Below are 17,456 nucleotides of genomic sequence, written 5' to 3' on the forward strand. Positions count from 1 at the left end.
TACTGACATATCGATACCATATATTGCCATAGGATCATTTTGTCAGTTATGTTATATTATATTTTCTTCTATCAAAACTAAATTTTGAATACATATAAAAATAAATAACAATGTACATTCCACTGTCCATATGAATATTCTTAATGTCAGTTATTAACACTTATTTCGATACTGGGTTCAGCAATTCAACTTAATGTCAGTTATTAACACTTATTTCGATACTGGGTTCAGCAATTCTATTCAAAAGTTCAATAGTTCTATTTATAGATATTAAAAACAGCCCATTTAAAAATATTTTAATTTTAATATATTGATGTTTGCAAAAATGGAAAATTGTTGAATGCCTAAAACTAGCAGCCAAACTGATCGTCTTTAAGCTTACAATAGGTAATAGACAATAATCTTGCTGACAACAATATATTTTATTTCTAATGTATACATATCAAATATCATTCTTCCAAGAAGGACTTTAAATCTGTGAAAATTTGCATTTGCTTGAACAAATAAAAAGCATACGTTCAAAACAGTTTATGAATTAAGGTCAAGGGTATTTCTGTTTTAAAATAGTTTGCAATCAATTATTTGAAATATTAATATGTATACCCGACTTGAAATTAACAAGCCTAACTGAACACATACCAATTGCTAGATGTTATTGACATCTAAATATACTCAGCTCCTGTCATTTCCTTTTTGTGTAATACGTATCTTCAATAAACTTTTACAAAAACAGAAATTGTTCTTTTGTATGTTATTTTTATGCTTGTATTTCATCATTTTAGACAGATTTGCCAGAAAACAGATATATAATTATGATTAGGAGCGGAGAGTTAGGGTGCGGAGACCCGAACTTTGCCAATGCCTAAACTTGATCGCTGTCCCCATCCCCTTCACTTCCATCCCTCTAACTTGTGGAACAACTTCACTTATATAAAGGAAAGAAGTTTTCAAAATATTTAGAAAACTTCAATGTTTTAAGTAGTTAGATCATTTGGTAAATGATTTAGACCAGAATAGTCTATTTCAGTGGGAAGAACGTATTTGAAGTTTCGAAGTTTGGCCATAACCTGTGTCCCCCACCCCCACCTCCTCGCCTCCCGCAGTTTAAAGACGCTCCTATGGCAATTTTATTTGAACCAGCTGTTGATTTAATATATATGATGAATAATATACGTGTCCTTATACGTACCTACACTGGATGTTATCGTTGTAAAGACCAGATATCTCCGGTCCACCACCCTCCCACACACAGTCAAAATAGTCTTAATGTAAACTGCACACGATTAAGACCTAAAAATTACTGCATTAGCAATGAGTGAGAAATGTCTTACTAGTATCTGTGCAGAACTTAATCATAAAGCAGCTGAGCGTATTTGACGTCACAACTAACACAAGTAGTCCGACCATTGAATATTTGTCCGTATCCGCTGGAAGATTAGCGCAGAATTTTGAAATACCCTATTTCTGTCCGAAAATACGCCGGTATATATATAGTTTGATTTTGACGTTTGAGAGTTCAAGTTATGGACTCGTCTGCCGATTATGGAAATCAGCATGATTGCTTTGCCTTATGTAGCTTACAACCACTACTAGCTAGAATAATTTTTAAGAATAGTGTAGTGGTTGCGTGGTGGCCTCTCACATAGGTGATCGGGGTTCAATACTCCGACGACATATTTTTTCAGGGAAAAAAACTTGAGGGGCACTTATATTCATTCTATTATGTTAGCATTATTAATTGTAACTATATTTTCCATTTTGTACAGGTACATTTCATTTTAATTCAAAATACCATTCACAGTGCGTCATTGGCGTTAAGTTTCGCCAGCTTTTGTCATTAAATCCCGGGACTCAGAGTCCACGGTACAAATGTTTGTAGCCAAGGATTACATAAAATTATAACTTATCTTATTTACACATTATACATCGAATGTGTATTCTTTAAAATATTTTATACTTATTTGAAAAAAAACAGATATTACAATACGCAACAGACTAACATTATAATTTCACTTTATCCATATAAAATTGCAACTCTGACGGATATCGAACACGCACCTAAACTATCACGGCTTTTAAGACGGTACATGTTTTTTGTTGACAAAATTATGATTGATCGCATATATGTCGGACTAAATCATACTATTCGTAAGCATTACCCAAATAGCGGACCGTTCAATTATTAAAAGTACAAAACATGGCTGACCTCAAAACCGAACTATGATATATAATTCTTTTTAATCGTCGGAATATGAAAGCCTAACAACCTATCCATGTTGCACATTTTAGGTAACTGCAAAATTTATTTGTACATTAATATCGATTAACAAATCATGGCCACATGTCTCGATTTTCAGGAGTTATTACCTTTATTGTGTACATGTAGAAATTGACACTTTATATCAGTATGTTTTGGTAAACAACTTGGTATAAAAAGTTGCAATGGTATAATAATCTGAAATAACAGTTCACTAATTTCGTGCACAAATGATTTCAATGAATAGCAATTATTACTCATAGCAGAACATGTATGCATGCCGATCAATTGCCTTATTTGTCGTTTTAAATATTGTATACACCAATAAGAATTTTTCGAATCTTTGAAAAACTTTAAAAACATACTAGGAAATAATTTGCATATTTTAAACACGAATTCATTTTTTCTATTTTGAAATGAAAAGGTACTGCATTCGATGGTCCTTGAAAACTTTTAATTTACTAAGTTATAATAGCTTTAATAATGTGTTGGAGTGCCGATAATCAAAATAATTACGACGGATAAAATTAGTCATACCACGAAAACAACTTTTTGATGAGTAAGTTAAATCAGCTTTTAGGTTATCATGGATCAATATTTATTTATTTATTTATTTATGTCTCATTCATTTACAAACATATAAAATTACATACAGACTAAAACAATTGTAAATGACCTTTCTAAATAGAACTATAAGAGACAATATACATACTCACATTTAAAAACATACCATATAACTTATAAATTCATATTAACTTAATTAAGAATTAAAATATAAAATCATGTGTACTATATTCAATATCATTTATGAATAAAATTCCTCTTATCAGTTATATCTATAAACAAAGTTGGAATATTTCAGAAAGCTTCTTAGTTACATCTTAACATAAGATAATATTTCTACAATTCTATATATTAATTTTAATTGTTTCAATTTGTTTTCTAAATCTATTTCGAGGATGATCAAATGAATTTTGATTTTATCTTGCTGTTCAATAAAAAGTATAAGTTAAACAATCCTAACATTGATTTTAAATGATAAAAAAATAAAATTTATATTCCGAACTAAATTGCTTCTTTCTACTTATATGCTTTCTGCACATGGGTTCAATTCTATACAAGTTATATCGTACTTATTTCATCGAAACCTGCTTGACTTTAATTTCAGACTCACTTTTCTGTTAATTCAGAATTTCTTTGCAAAGCCTTTGTATCAAAACCGGTCGAAACAGTGATATAGGATTGTATTACATATTTAATATGAAAGTATTTGAGATGAATATCATTTTATTAGCGTGCCACTAAAACAGAAATTAAAGACAGATACAATTGACAATGGCTGCATAAATACGTTTACTTTTCGAAAACCTGACATGGCATCGTAAATGTACAATTAACAATCCAGCAACATTTATATGCTCAACGAAATATTTAAGAATATCATGATGATATCTCTTTTACTTATTTAAAAAAATTACAGAAAATTAATACACCCGAACTGAAAATGTATTTGTTTTAAGTATGATTTATTTAAGTAAATTCATTTTGGCTCGTTGTATGATAGATTCATGAATACCATGAAAACATAATTTGATGCATTTATCCTTTCTATAAAATATATAACCGAAATCATTTCACAGTAAATTTAACTTTTCCTTTAGTACTAGCCTAAGCTGAATGTATATGATCCCAAACTTAAAATGCCGTTTTTAATAATAAAAATGCTAACAAAAGCAAGTGTGTAGTATTTATAATTGTTGATATGGTAATAGCTGTATTAGAATGATATGAATATGCTTTAATTGCTTTTTTGAGAAAGAAAATAAAGATTGAAAAGATGACATCTTGCCAAATAAACAAGCTCCAATTAGGTCAACTATACGTGAGATTGCACCATTTGAGGTACAAGACTTTTCTAGGCAGTGGGACATGCCCAGAAACAAATCGCCCCACATTCCGCCTCCCCACCCAATCCCATCCCCTAAACCAAAATCCTTGTTCCTTGGTTTATTATATGGGATTGCACTTTTGAAACAAGATGATAAGATTAAAACTATTATTTACTGAAAAGGTATGCATAGTACATCGAAACGGTGATAGACTCGGTATGTACAATTATATTCAAGTGCAATATGCAGATAATCTGTTTACATTAAACAAAGTGTTAACATATTATCGCACACTTATTTTTGTTTTAAATATTTCTAAATAGAAAATGAAATGTTATAAAATGTTGATATTGTGACGAAGTATACTTAATATTTAGACAAATAAGACTAAATACTCGTTTGAAGTGAGATACTTTTACATAATAAGACAATTAACGTGTTTTTAGTTCAATTGAACATGGCGATCTATGGCTTTTTTTTTCCTGCAAGTGTCTATTATCCATTTGTGCATAACAAAAAAATCATTCTTCCAGGAAGAATTAAATTTTTACTTCTTTGAAATCTTGAAATTCCTTTAAAACATAAAAAACATGTGTGCAAACATTTTATACATTAAGTTTCAGTCAAATAATGCCGTAGATCGATAGTGTTTTAATAATGATACGAATATTACACTTGAACAGAATAAAAAAAACAACAGGAAAGTAATAAACAAGTTTTAAAGCAATAATCAAATACCTAGTCACCAGCGTAGTTCCAAATGAAAAGGTTCACATAAGCTCTTAACAGCCTATATATTTTCTAATAGGCGATACTTGACAAATTTCAATATTGCTTGCAACCAGAATAATTGTTTATTTGGTTGTGACGGAAAATCATGCTTATATTAAAAAGTTAAATGTTTAATAAAAAAAAATTCTTAAAAATTGATTTTACATTTCAGTATTGTCAATCTGTATAATAGATAATCAAACTGCAATTTATAGAGTCATAAATTAAAGTTTTGTAATAGTTCATGCATTAGTTTTTTTTTTTTTTTTGATTGGCGACAAAATAGTTATCTGTAATCGAAGTGGGTCTTCTTTTTGTAACGTTAGAATACCCTTCATATCTCATATTACAGGAACAACTCTAGCGTAGCATAATACGCGCATTATTTCATAACCTGAACAGAAAAGGCTACACAATAACAGACGTGTTTGTATATGACTATGAACAGAAAAATAAACATAAGGCTAGATGAAAGGATCATATATCCGTTTCTTCAGTGTACACCTTTATTTCGAGGTTACTGCAACGGCCAGGTGTTTGCGTTGCAATACAGTGTGCATATGGTAAATCAGTTATGAATTAAATTGTTTTGCCTTTTATTTTCTTTCAGCGTACACTTGTTTAACCGGAGAGGGAAGTCTAAAATTTGGTCCCTGTGACCTTAACCTTTCAGTCACAAATCCCAAAAGTAATATAGAGACACAGTGACGTTGAGAACAGCTTCTGATTCCTAATCACTGGTTCGAATCCCGATGAAAAAAAAAAGAGAATTATGATAGATAGTCATTTAAGCAGCAGCTATTATAATGCGAGTGTTCTAAAAGTTGCGATCCGTAGATAATAACTTTTACATACGTATTTGACAATCATTATACATATTGTATTATTTAATATATATGAGAACTGAAAATGTTTCTTGAATCAGACATATGAGGCAGGTGCCATTAGCAGCGTATATTTCACTCGTTGCATATTTTTGATAAGAGAGTAACAAACAGATCTCCTTACATTGATTTCCCGTCTCAAGTTAAACGGTACGTGGACAAAAGTTTAACAATAACGACAACGTTTGCAACTGTGCATAATTTAAGAGCTTGGCTTCAGCACTACTACTGCATAAATATGAGTGAGAAAAAGGTGACACAAAAAGTAGATGTCTACTGCTTTGAGACAATAGTGAAAAGGTGATGTCCATCTTATACCAAAATCTTTGTACTGCCAGAGTTCGGAAATAAGAAAGTAAAAATTGCATTATACTATGGCATACTTTATCTCGTTGTTCTGAAATGGCATATCAAACGTTCTACATTTAAAAAAAGAACTGAACTATATAATGCATTTCACCTTTCTTTTGATTACATTCTTGTCATCTGTAAGAAAAATTGCTCCCTCCGGATGAATGGCACTCATTTTCCAGCGTTTGAGAGACGCCAGAAACTTTGTATGCAAAACAGCTGGCTTTGCAAAGCCTAATTTGGGAGCAATTTCTCTTGCCATTCTAAAGATGGAATCCTTAAATAAATAGATAAAAATGAACATTTACAAAATATTGCATGTGACACTGGCCAAAAATGTACGCCATTAAGTAAGAAATATCTATAAAACACATCAATCTGACAAAACTTCACTGGCATCGAAAACCTGTTACATGCCCTACCTATCCCCGAATCGTCCCTAATATATAGCCTATTCGGGGCCAATTGCATCAATACAATATCGTGCGTTTTATTTATCAACACCAGCACGCATTTCCGTCCAATCGTAGTCCCTTTTAAAGTGATAGAAAATGTAATTGTTTATTCCCAACTTTTGCCGCCAGGATTCTACAATTATTTTAATTCGAAGGATCACACAAAACAAGTAATTTGTGAGCACTCCTGCTTAACTCATTATGGAGAGCAAATTTCTACGGATCGCGGGGTCGACAGTTTGATCCTGGACGAGGCGTATGTTCTCCGTGGCTATTCGATAAAGAACATTGTGTCTTAAAATATTCGTTCTCCACCATGCGGAAAAGATGGCAGTTACTTGTTGAGAACAGATATTGGTACAGAAACCATAAATATCGGTTAGGTTAACTTCTACCCGTTACCTAACTGATAAACTGTAAAAAACAGCCATAAGCCCAAAAACAAACAAACAAACATTTTTCTATATATATCTTCATTTTCCAATAGGACAAGAGCAATTTTGAATCGAATCATTATATTGATATCGAAATATTTCAATTATATCCAGGAGATTGCTTGCAAGCATTAAGTAAGTCGGATCACATATTTTGTCTTAAACATTTGGTGAAAGCCTTCTGAAGCAGTAAAACAATCAAATGAGATAAACTGTAAAATTGTCTTCAGTGAAATCAAGAAGTAAGTGCAGTGGTGGCATATGTTTTATTTTCAGTATGGTTATAATAATGCCATTAGATTATTTAAACTATATTTTAGATATAGGTGCTCTTTGAAATATTTTCCGTTCCTGCTGGTGCATACGTATACATATATTTAAGCTTTCTGTACGTGCTTGGTGCGTGCATGTTCAAGTTTTATTACCTCCTAAGTACAGACTGATTCAAATCGATTATGCAGTTAAATTGGGTTTGGTTCTATTCTGAGCTTCGAATGGTTCTTATTAAAGATTTCAGTTTTAGATGGAAGTCAAACTCCGTAAGAACGTTTCGAGCAATATCGAAACAGAATTAAAAGTTTAACACAGTTGGAAGCCATTACCTATGGCACACGTTCTTCAACACAAAATAATGCAAACTGGCAATACTGTAGCTTTACTATTACCTGATCAATAGCGCATGGTATCAGACACGCAATATCTTTTCTTTTGTTGAAGAATTCTGGGAAGGACGAGCTAAAACTAGGAGCAGCTTGGATAATGGGGAAAGTTAACTTTCCGATACAATCGTCGTTTTTAAATCCAAACTGATGTTTGATGTCCTTGACATTGTACAGTTTTTGTATCCTTCGTATGTTTTTTGTAAAATTCGGGGCTGTAAAATTCAACAGTTTAGACATGCATTTTATACTAAACGAAAGATTAAAGGGATCAGAAATACATATAAAGATTTAAAAACATAACTAGCTACTAGTATCCTTTGATTAAACTGCAGGGCAGACCAAAATACACTTTTTTGTTATGTTTGGTCTATTAAGGTCCCATATATGCAAATTAAGAATGTTAATTGCTGGCTGGATTTCGAATTGTGAATAATTACTGCAAAATAAGATATGCTTATATTGAATTAGTTTTAAACGTAATTTCATAAATGCATTCTTTACAGTAGTAAGATCTACTTTTTCACGTGGCACAATATATCAGTAATGTATGGCTTTCGGACACTTTTCAAACACTACCAATGCCGGCGTTATGCAATAGGTAATTTCGGAATAAGCTTTTGTCATTGAGGATTGGCCTTCCACAGAAGACTACAGATCATATGGCGACTTTCTAGCGTTGATGTTCTCGCATGAAAATACAAGTAGAAAAACTTTGAACAATTTACCTTGGAAAATGTCTATGCTAAATATTCCACTATCCTCTATATAAGTACCTTATGCAGGGTTTTCTTACAAATGAACTACAAACTACACTTCTTCTCCTCAATTTACCTCAAACATCTTTAATAATGCAAGAGCACATTTTCGCTATATGGTATGTTCGGGCTTGTAAAAGTTTTGACATTATAATTTACTACAATTGGCACAGTAATCTAAAACAAAAGATATATACCGCATATATTCTATGTCTGTGAAAATAAATGTTTTCTTTGGATCAAATCCAAAGGCAATGATGTCTTTGATATTTTCATGGGCCATTTTTGTTGCGTCGTCAATTGGAATTTTTCTCCACAAGAACTTTTCGTCATCGGTGATTTGTATCACAAGAGGGACATTGAAAGTATCTTGAAGCCATCTGAGAAATGTACTTATAAGTTTTAGATATATTATTGTAGTTGTTGTTTAAATAAGATTCACCTTTAATATGGCCAGTATAGATACATCTTATACGTATTTGTACAGTACAAGAAAAAGAGAAGAACAGGAACAAACGATACTAAACAATGATTGATTATAGATCTACATGTTGTATATAAATTTTGCATTGAGTCGTTTGTAATTTATGTACCAAAAACGTTTCTTTACACAAACAACTAAATTCTTCATGATACAAATGAAAAATCGTCAAATGAAAGAATTGGGGCATTAAAGTGCACTGCAACGTAAGGAAATTAACTATGATCTGAGAACTTTCTAATATCAAAGCGATGTCTTTTCATACGTTTCGATTATTCTGTCCGACCACAATATTGTTTCTGACAATTTTTGCATATTATGAGATATGCAACATTTTAGATATACAGTAAAGTATCACAACGTGTACTGTGTGGATAGGAAGTGAAGCTATTTGATTTTTGACCTCTAGGTTTGACTTTGACCTCGGACCTAGGTTATGCGCTATGCATGTTAGTTTTAAAAAAATCTCCCCAACGGATAAGAAAGTATGGAGCGGACACAAAAGTAATAGCTAGAAGTAAAGTAGAAGTAAAGCTATTCGTATTTTAACTCCAAGTATGGCATTGATCTTTGACTTCGTATCCGGATGTGTACGCTCTCGTCTTGGTGAGGTAAACAATTGATGTTAGTTATATAAAATCCTATAAGCGGCTCACGGCCAGTTTGTTGACATTGCGTTGGAAATCTTGAAACAAATATCTGCTTCTTTAAATGAAACAGAAAAAGTGGAAACTCCACAGGTCTCTCAACACAACAAAAACGAAAATGATGCAGGTTCGGTTTGATTGAGCCTGTTCATGGACGGTAGTGGAAATGCATGCTACCGTCCACGCCCTCTAAACCCGGGTTGAGCAGAACTCAACATTTACACATGCTAAAAGTACAAAAAAAAAACATTTAGAGACATCCGATGCTGAAGCCATGTTAATTTTGACATTCAATGAATGATGAATTTTGTCAGTTTTACTTGAACAGGATAGGCATTTATATCGGTGCGTATTAAATTTAGGATGATATTATTATTATTCATTAAGAGCACAACATATGTTAAGAACTTTTATTTCAGATGTTTTATGGTTTTAAAGTTATATATACTATGTATATAGCTATAGTTTGTTATTTATGATATTAGTCGGTTTGCCTAGATCGTTTTCATTCTTATTTTGTATGTTACAATATACTCTCTAATGATACTTTTAAGGACTTCCGTGGCTCTGTAATTAAGGATGTTGACTTCGAAAGCCCCAAACTCTCAACGATGTGGGTTCGAAACTTCGCTTAGGATGTTGATTTTTTTTTTGTCATGTAAGGAACATTTCAAACTGGCTAACGGAAGGCCGGTGGTTTACTCATGTTCCCGCCCGTGCATAAAATAATGCCAGGAACTGCATCTTGGGTCTTTCTCCACCACCAAGAGGTAGACATGTTGCCGACGTAAATTATGTCGGTGTGACTCCAAAGTCGGCAAATATTAACAACACAGTATTTATAAAATTATATTAAGCCGGCAGATAAATTACTATAAAAAACTATATAAAACTATTATAAATTGGAAAATGGAATGATTTAGACCCTTATGCATTATAACTGAATACATTTCCCGTCTACCCTTGGTATTCGTATTTTCTATCAATGAACTTTTAGTGTATACGTACTCGTATTTTTTTTAGGGTGTGTGTGAGGGGGGTGGGGGGGTTAACGTCTCATCGACACAATTATAGGTCATATGGCGACTTTCCAGCAGCTTTTGATGGTGATAGAAGACCCCTGGTGACCCCAGGTGTACCTCCGTGCATTATTTCATCACGAGCGGGCACCTGTGTTGAACCACCGACGTACCATAAGCCAGCTGGACGGCTTCTCACATGAAGAATTCAATGCCCCGAGTGAGGCTCGAACCCACATCGATGAGGGGCAAGTGACCTTAACCACTCGGCCACGGAGGTCCCTACTCGTATTAATAAACAAAATGTATGAATATTTTTCATTTTTGCATTACATGGATTAATTGCTGGGAAAAGGCCAATCCATCAACCAGTTTCTAAACTCTCATAAGTACTATGACATTCAATTAAGAAAATGCCGAAAATCAAGTTTCTGAAACAATTACTAGGAGAAGATACATTGAGTTATGTTTTATCATTTAACCTATGGGAAACTGCAATGTTTCGGGAAATTAGATGATGAACCGGTCTTACTGTTAGAGCTGGCATCTTTTGAATTAGCCGGATGTCAATCTTTTGACATCTTAACCGCACTGAAATTTGACATTAAAAAAAAAGTTTGAATGACCTGTTTCGTGAGACTGCTCGTACAAATGCTGGACCAAGGAATTTTAAAGTTAATATATGAATATGTCCATTATTACACAAATGAGCTAAACTTTAATAACATTCTTCCAGAAAATAGAAACAAACTACAATACAAGTATTATATTAAAACATTTGCGCGTGCGCAATAAGATTTTCTATATTATGTCCCTATCAACGGTTTAAACACAGACACCTCATTAGTTGAATTGTAGGCGGACACAAAAGCTCATTGACCTCCAGAAGTAACTAATTGCATTGTAACGAAATAAAACACTGAAAAATGTAAACATCAGCGGCAATATGTATCAATATATTTACTCATTTCTCAAGTAAATTTAAAGTTTATGTATTCTTTGATATAACAATTGTTTCCATTTTAGTTTGGTCAATATGAGGATTATTTTATCAACCCGAGAAATGTGATACAAAGCAACCCTTTGATCGATATTATTTATTTTTCTTGTCAACTTTTCTTGCACTCATAGTAGAAATGTCTGATATTTGAAATGTTAGATTTGTGGTTATTCTATTTCAATAAAGACATTAAACCTACTGATAATAACGATAATTAATATTCAACCTACTTCTCAATTCGTCATAATCAAATCCAGTTTTAGTTTTGCTAATTGCTGTCCACGGGTCAACTTCATCACCCTATTCTTCGTCGGAATTTGCTTGAATTGGTCTATTGTTATCGTCTGTTTCATTGCCCACCGCACCTACTTTTTAAACATGGAATTGTATATATATTAATACTTCTTATATGTTTTCTGAATGTTCTTTAATGTGTTTCTTATTGCTAATTTGAGGATGAAATGTGCACATATCTCTTGAGCAATTACATCCTTGCAAATGCATTTTCAACATTTGCTAGTTTGTTTTATTGTGTTTATGATCTACAAGTAAATTGCATTTTATCTTTCAATTACATGAATGAATTATTCACAGTTATAATTGTTGCAAAAATACAGAAAATATAATGAGTCCCTTAACAGTCTATTTGTTAAATTTTCAGAAGTTATACCTTGTATTTTTTCATCGTTACAACTTAATGTTATTTAACATTATGACAAAAAATGTCATTGATATAGAAGATATTATGACAAAATAGGTAAGCACACAGTTCATTATTTCCAAAATTATAAATATTTTCTATATCAAAATCACAGGAAATATAACATGCCAAGAAGTGTCACTTTTCTATTCGACAAGTAAAGGCTACTTTTCAAAACTGAGTTCTGAAATAAAGATAATTTTATTTAGTTCATAGCTTAAGTACGTTTACTGTGTACTTCTAGAAAGTTAAAAAATATGTATAGGCCTTCCACATTTTACATTTGGAGACAGTCAAATGAGCTTCTTTTTCATGTCTCAGCATTATAATAGTCCGTATAAAGTTACTTTTTACTGCCTAGTGTAAACGTTTGGTCATATGCATTCTTGTTTCAGGAAAACAAGTTATGATTTATCACACTGTGTTTGAATAATACTAAGTATAACCTTTAAATATTCAAACATACTACAAATAATGTTTCCTGAAAAATGATGTATGATTTCTGCTATCTTAAATCATGTTATTTTGCTTTAATATTAATAAAAACATGATTTTTGATGCAAATAAAACGCCATTGTACCACATATAATCCGTCTTGAATCGAGCTTCCAGGTGATCTGCCTGCATAGGAATTTACTTTATCTTATTACAAATTTACAATCATTTTTGAATTATTACTATGCCTAAACTAAGGATACATTTTAAATCTGTATAGACTCATCATTAACTGCATTTTGTTTTTGTTTTTTGTGTAACGAGTGATTTTCCTAAAATCTTATAAACGTTTAGATAGTTTCTGTTACTTCGAATCCCTCAAATAAGCGTATTTTACATTTTAAGACGCAAGGTACAGAGCCAAAAAAAAACTAATAAAAAAAAACTATGATTTTCACATAGTGTGTCCTTCTTATTCTTAAATTACCCCGTAGCCTCGAAGGATTAGGTTTCTCTAGCCTTTTTTCCTTTTCTTTTTCTATGGAACTTAGTATTATATGGGTCTTTATTCGTCAATACACAAAGTCTTTGACAATTCTCTTGTAAGTAGATATGGCAAAAAGCAGCATGCATATATTTACAGCGAATTCTGCCACATTACTTAAATCAAAACGACAGTTTAAAGGTATACTAAACTGTTATTGTATTTAAATGCAGGTAATGTATATACGTTGCCGGATGTATTAAATTGCAATGTTTCACTGATAATGAAATAAAAACTTTAAGCATTTTGAATTTGGAAAAAGAAATTGTCACCTGTGACCGAGGGTCCTGCAGAAATGTTTTCAATGTGTCTTCTTTTACGTCCTCTTCGGTGAGCATGACAATTCTTTCTTTTTGTCATCTTCACTCATATACAACTTCAACTTGGAAGTATCCTGCGTAATACGTCTTCTTGATTTTATTTGATACAATGTCGGCAATACAAATATTATCAAAACACAATAAAGGACTTCTGATGCAATAATCAAACACTGAAATGGGTCTGACAACGCCAGTGTGTAAACGTGTGCTTTGAAGTCACTGTGGTAACCCCCGCCGCTGTAAAACATGATCTTACTCGTTGAATATAATGTGACCAATATGTGTTTAATAATGTAGGGCGCTATACATGCGTGCATTGTATGACAAATCTACCAAGTTGTTTTAGTCACCCTGTACTTAATCTGGCGGGTAAATGGGAAGTTCCGTTTCACTTCTAAGAAGTAATCATTTTTTTTACATAATATATTACCGTTATGAAGGGCATATAAATTCAAACATTTACAGTTTAAAAGTAAAGTAAAAGTGCTATCATTTGTTTTGTTACTCTAAGAAACTAATGAACGTGTAATAATATGACTGTAAATACCTTAACTGTTGATTATTTACGAAGAAAACGCAATACGCTATTTTATTGTCAAGTTACTAGATTTTAAGATAGCTTTTATACAGTGTCGATTTTTTTAATGTAGTAGAGTTACAATTTTTGCAACCGAAGTAAATGCATTTATTGATAAAAATGCTGTAGATCCGGTTTGATTTAGCCTGTTCATTAACGACAGAGTAAATTCATGCTGTCGTTCATGCACACTAGCCCCGGGATTAGCAGAAACTCAGAAACAAAATAAAAATGTAAAGCTTTTTTTTTTAAACTAAACTAATATGATGTCAGTATTAAAATGTTCCATGTTGAGCAACATTAAACTAAATAAAAACAAAGAAAAATATCAAACAGGGAATGCCACGCACCAAAAGCGCAGCCTCCTCAAAATGAACCCCCCAGCACGCAAACGCGTGCACCACACACACACACACACACACACTCAAAGCTTACACATCAGGACAAATCGAACAACACACACACACACACACACACACACACACACACACACACTCAAAACCAACATATAAGGACAAGACGAACAATAAGCATACACACACGCGCGCACACAAAGTCAACACACAAGGACAAAACGAACAAACAAAGGAACACAGTGTGGCACCGCCTTGGAACGGTCAGTGGCAAAAACACCACTGGGGAGCTTAAACCGGTTTATGATGCGCACCCAACCTCACTCTTACCCCCACCATGTTCCAAAGACATGGGACAGTGTAAATAAAAGTAATACCCTCCAGGTGAATCTCTAACACACGTAATGGAAACAAAAAGGCATGGCATGTAAAACACAAAAATGCTCGTGTATAAATATATAAAAAGCAAACCTTAGGAACCAAAAACGTACTCAATGCCTTTTCAGAAGACAGAGCAACAAGAGAAACACCCTTAAGGGCCCGACGAAACAGACCAGAAGACAAATATCAAAACAGTTCAGTCCTGGTAGGATTTAAAAACTGCTCATCATAGAGTCCTCCCCCTCTTCCGTCAGACGCAATCAAAGAGGGAAGCGTAGTGTCCAACTGTAAACGGGTTGAACACTAAACATGCGGTATGTCTCAAAACAGTTGGGTCGTAACCTCTTTTAATAAAACGTTTGGTAATCTTTCCAAATACATTTGGAAAATTACCATGACCCAAGATCTTACGAAGTTTGTAAACCACATCCCCATAAAAAACGGGTTTAGAAAACCTTCTCGCAGAAGTGTCTTTAAATTACTATTGAATTTTAAAACTAAATCAGAATTACGATAATAAAATTTAGTAAAATATTTAAGTTCACATTACAATTCAAAATTTAATATCAGACACAATTGATGACTATTTCTTTCAATGAATATGCAGACAACAGACTCAAGAACTTAAATACGTCCATTTATGCATTTGGAAAATTTGATTTAAGATGTTCATAATGCATATACATATACTATGAAATATGCATGATAAATAAGGGTTATAATGTGTTGATTTTATTGTACAAGTAGAAGCGTGCCTACCAATCAAGTTCTTATTAGGATATACAGAGATTCAGTCTACATTCTTACACGAAGTAACAAACATGTGATCTATAGGAAATTCATTATTTTCCATCATTTTTACCCAGTACATAACAACCCACTCATAAAACAAAGCAGATCGTTATTGAAAAGATACATAAATACATGTACCAAAATGCAGTAGTATAAAGTCAAAATTTTAAAAGAAATTTACAATTGCCATTGGTGGTATGTACACTGTTGATGCGGATGTGAATAATATTGTCTTTGTTGAACAGTATCGTAGTTTTTGTCCAACTTTGCGTCAATTGTCTAATAGCATGTATTTTTCTAAACAGTAGTTATATATTTCTGATTTATTATTTTGGCGCATATTTAATCCGTTAATACATGGTATTAAAATTAATGTTGTGTGTTCAGTAGAAAGACATTGATTTAGATTCTTTTACTTGCATATTTAGTGAGATACAAACTAACATAAGTAAAGCAGACGACAGGAAAAATACAATATAATCGTTAAGAATATGTTTCCCATTTTGCCGGTTTGGAGTCGTTGACTTTTGAAACACTTCAAACACCTGTCTATACCCTCTGTAAATCGGTAAATGTCTTTGAAGCTTACCTGACATGTCATTAAGAGTTCGGCTGTTTACATTTCAGTAAAGGGCGGGGGTTATTGATAAGCATGTTGCAAACACTGAGTATGATCTAAATTAAGCTGTTGTTTGTTTGCTACTTATTTTATTTTTATTTCTGTTATCTCGTGTCTTCCCGTCGAATTTGTAGTATTGATATTTCTTTAAAACATGTTTCATGAGGACTTTGTTGTTTCTTGATTTTACATTATTATATTAACTCAAACTGGACATACACATTTTTTTAAATTTTCATACTAGGTCCTATCACATATGTTCATTATATGCACAGATGGGGTTCTCCAACGGGTCATTTTTTCAAAAGGAAATTTGCGTGTAACTATTGTTAAAACTTATGAAGAGTTACAGTCTTTATGTAAAAAGGAACTGTATAAGGCTTTGGTTTAGTAGCATGTTTTTATCATATTAATCATTTTGTAAAGGGTCGAGTGGTTAGGGTCGCTGACTTGCTACAAAATAATGTTAAATTCAAACAGAAAACATTGAGTGTGAGAAGAAAACTCGAACAGAATCTTCAGACTGAACATGGGACCCGTACGAAGCATTTTGAATCACCAATTGTGGTAGGACATTTGCTATCCCTATTACAATAACATATAATAGAAATAATAAATTTGACTCAAATATAGCAGAGCCTCTGCGGAATGGTTAAAGCCTCTGACTTTGAATCACTTTTCCTTCACTTATGTGGGATCGAGCTTCTCTCGGGGCGTTGAATATTTTAGCTAAAAAAGCCATCCAGCTTACTTACGGAAGTCGGTGGTTCTACCCAGGCGCCTGTCCGTGATAAAATAATGCACGAAAGAACACCAAAGGTGTTGCCATATTACCTATAATTGTTTCGTTGCGACGTTAAACCGAACAAAAAACAAATCATCATATTGTAATCATCAATTCAGGTCTATAAACCTCACATTATTAAATTTGAAATGAACATTTTTAACCCAGCTGCGCCTTAATCAGTCAAATATAAATGTGGTTAGTACTGGTACTTGGTCAACAATCTCTTAAGTTTTGCTCAGCACGTGTAGGACTAACTAAATCTAACCTCAAGTAGCTATTTCTTTTTTATATAAATTGGACACCAGTTAAAATAAATCAGTTCAGCCGCATTTTTATCAAATGC

This window comes from Mercenaria mercenaria, chromosome 1 (assembly GCF_021730395.1).
Source record: "Mercenaria mercenaria strain notata chromosome 1, MADL_Memer_1, whole genome shotgun sequence".
Taxonomy (NCBI): domain Eukaryota; kingdom Metazoa; phylum Mollusca; class Bivalvia; order Venerida; family Veneridae; genus Mercenaria; species Mercenaria mercenaria.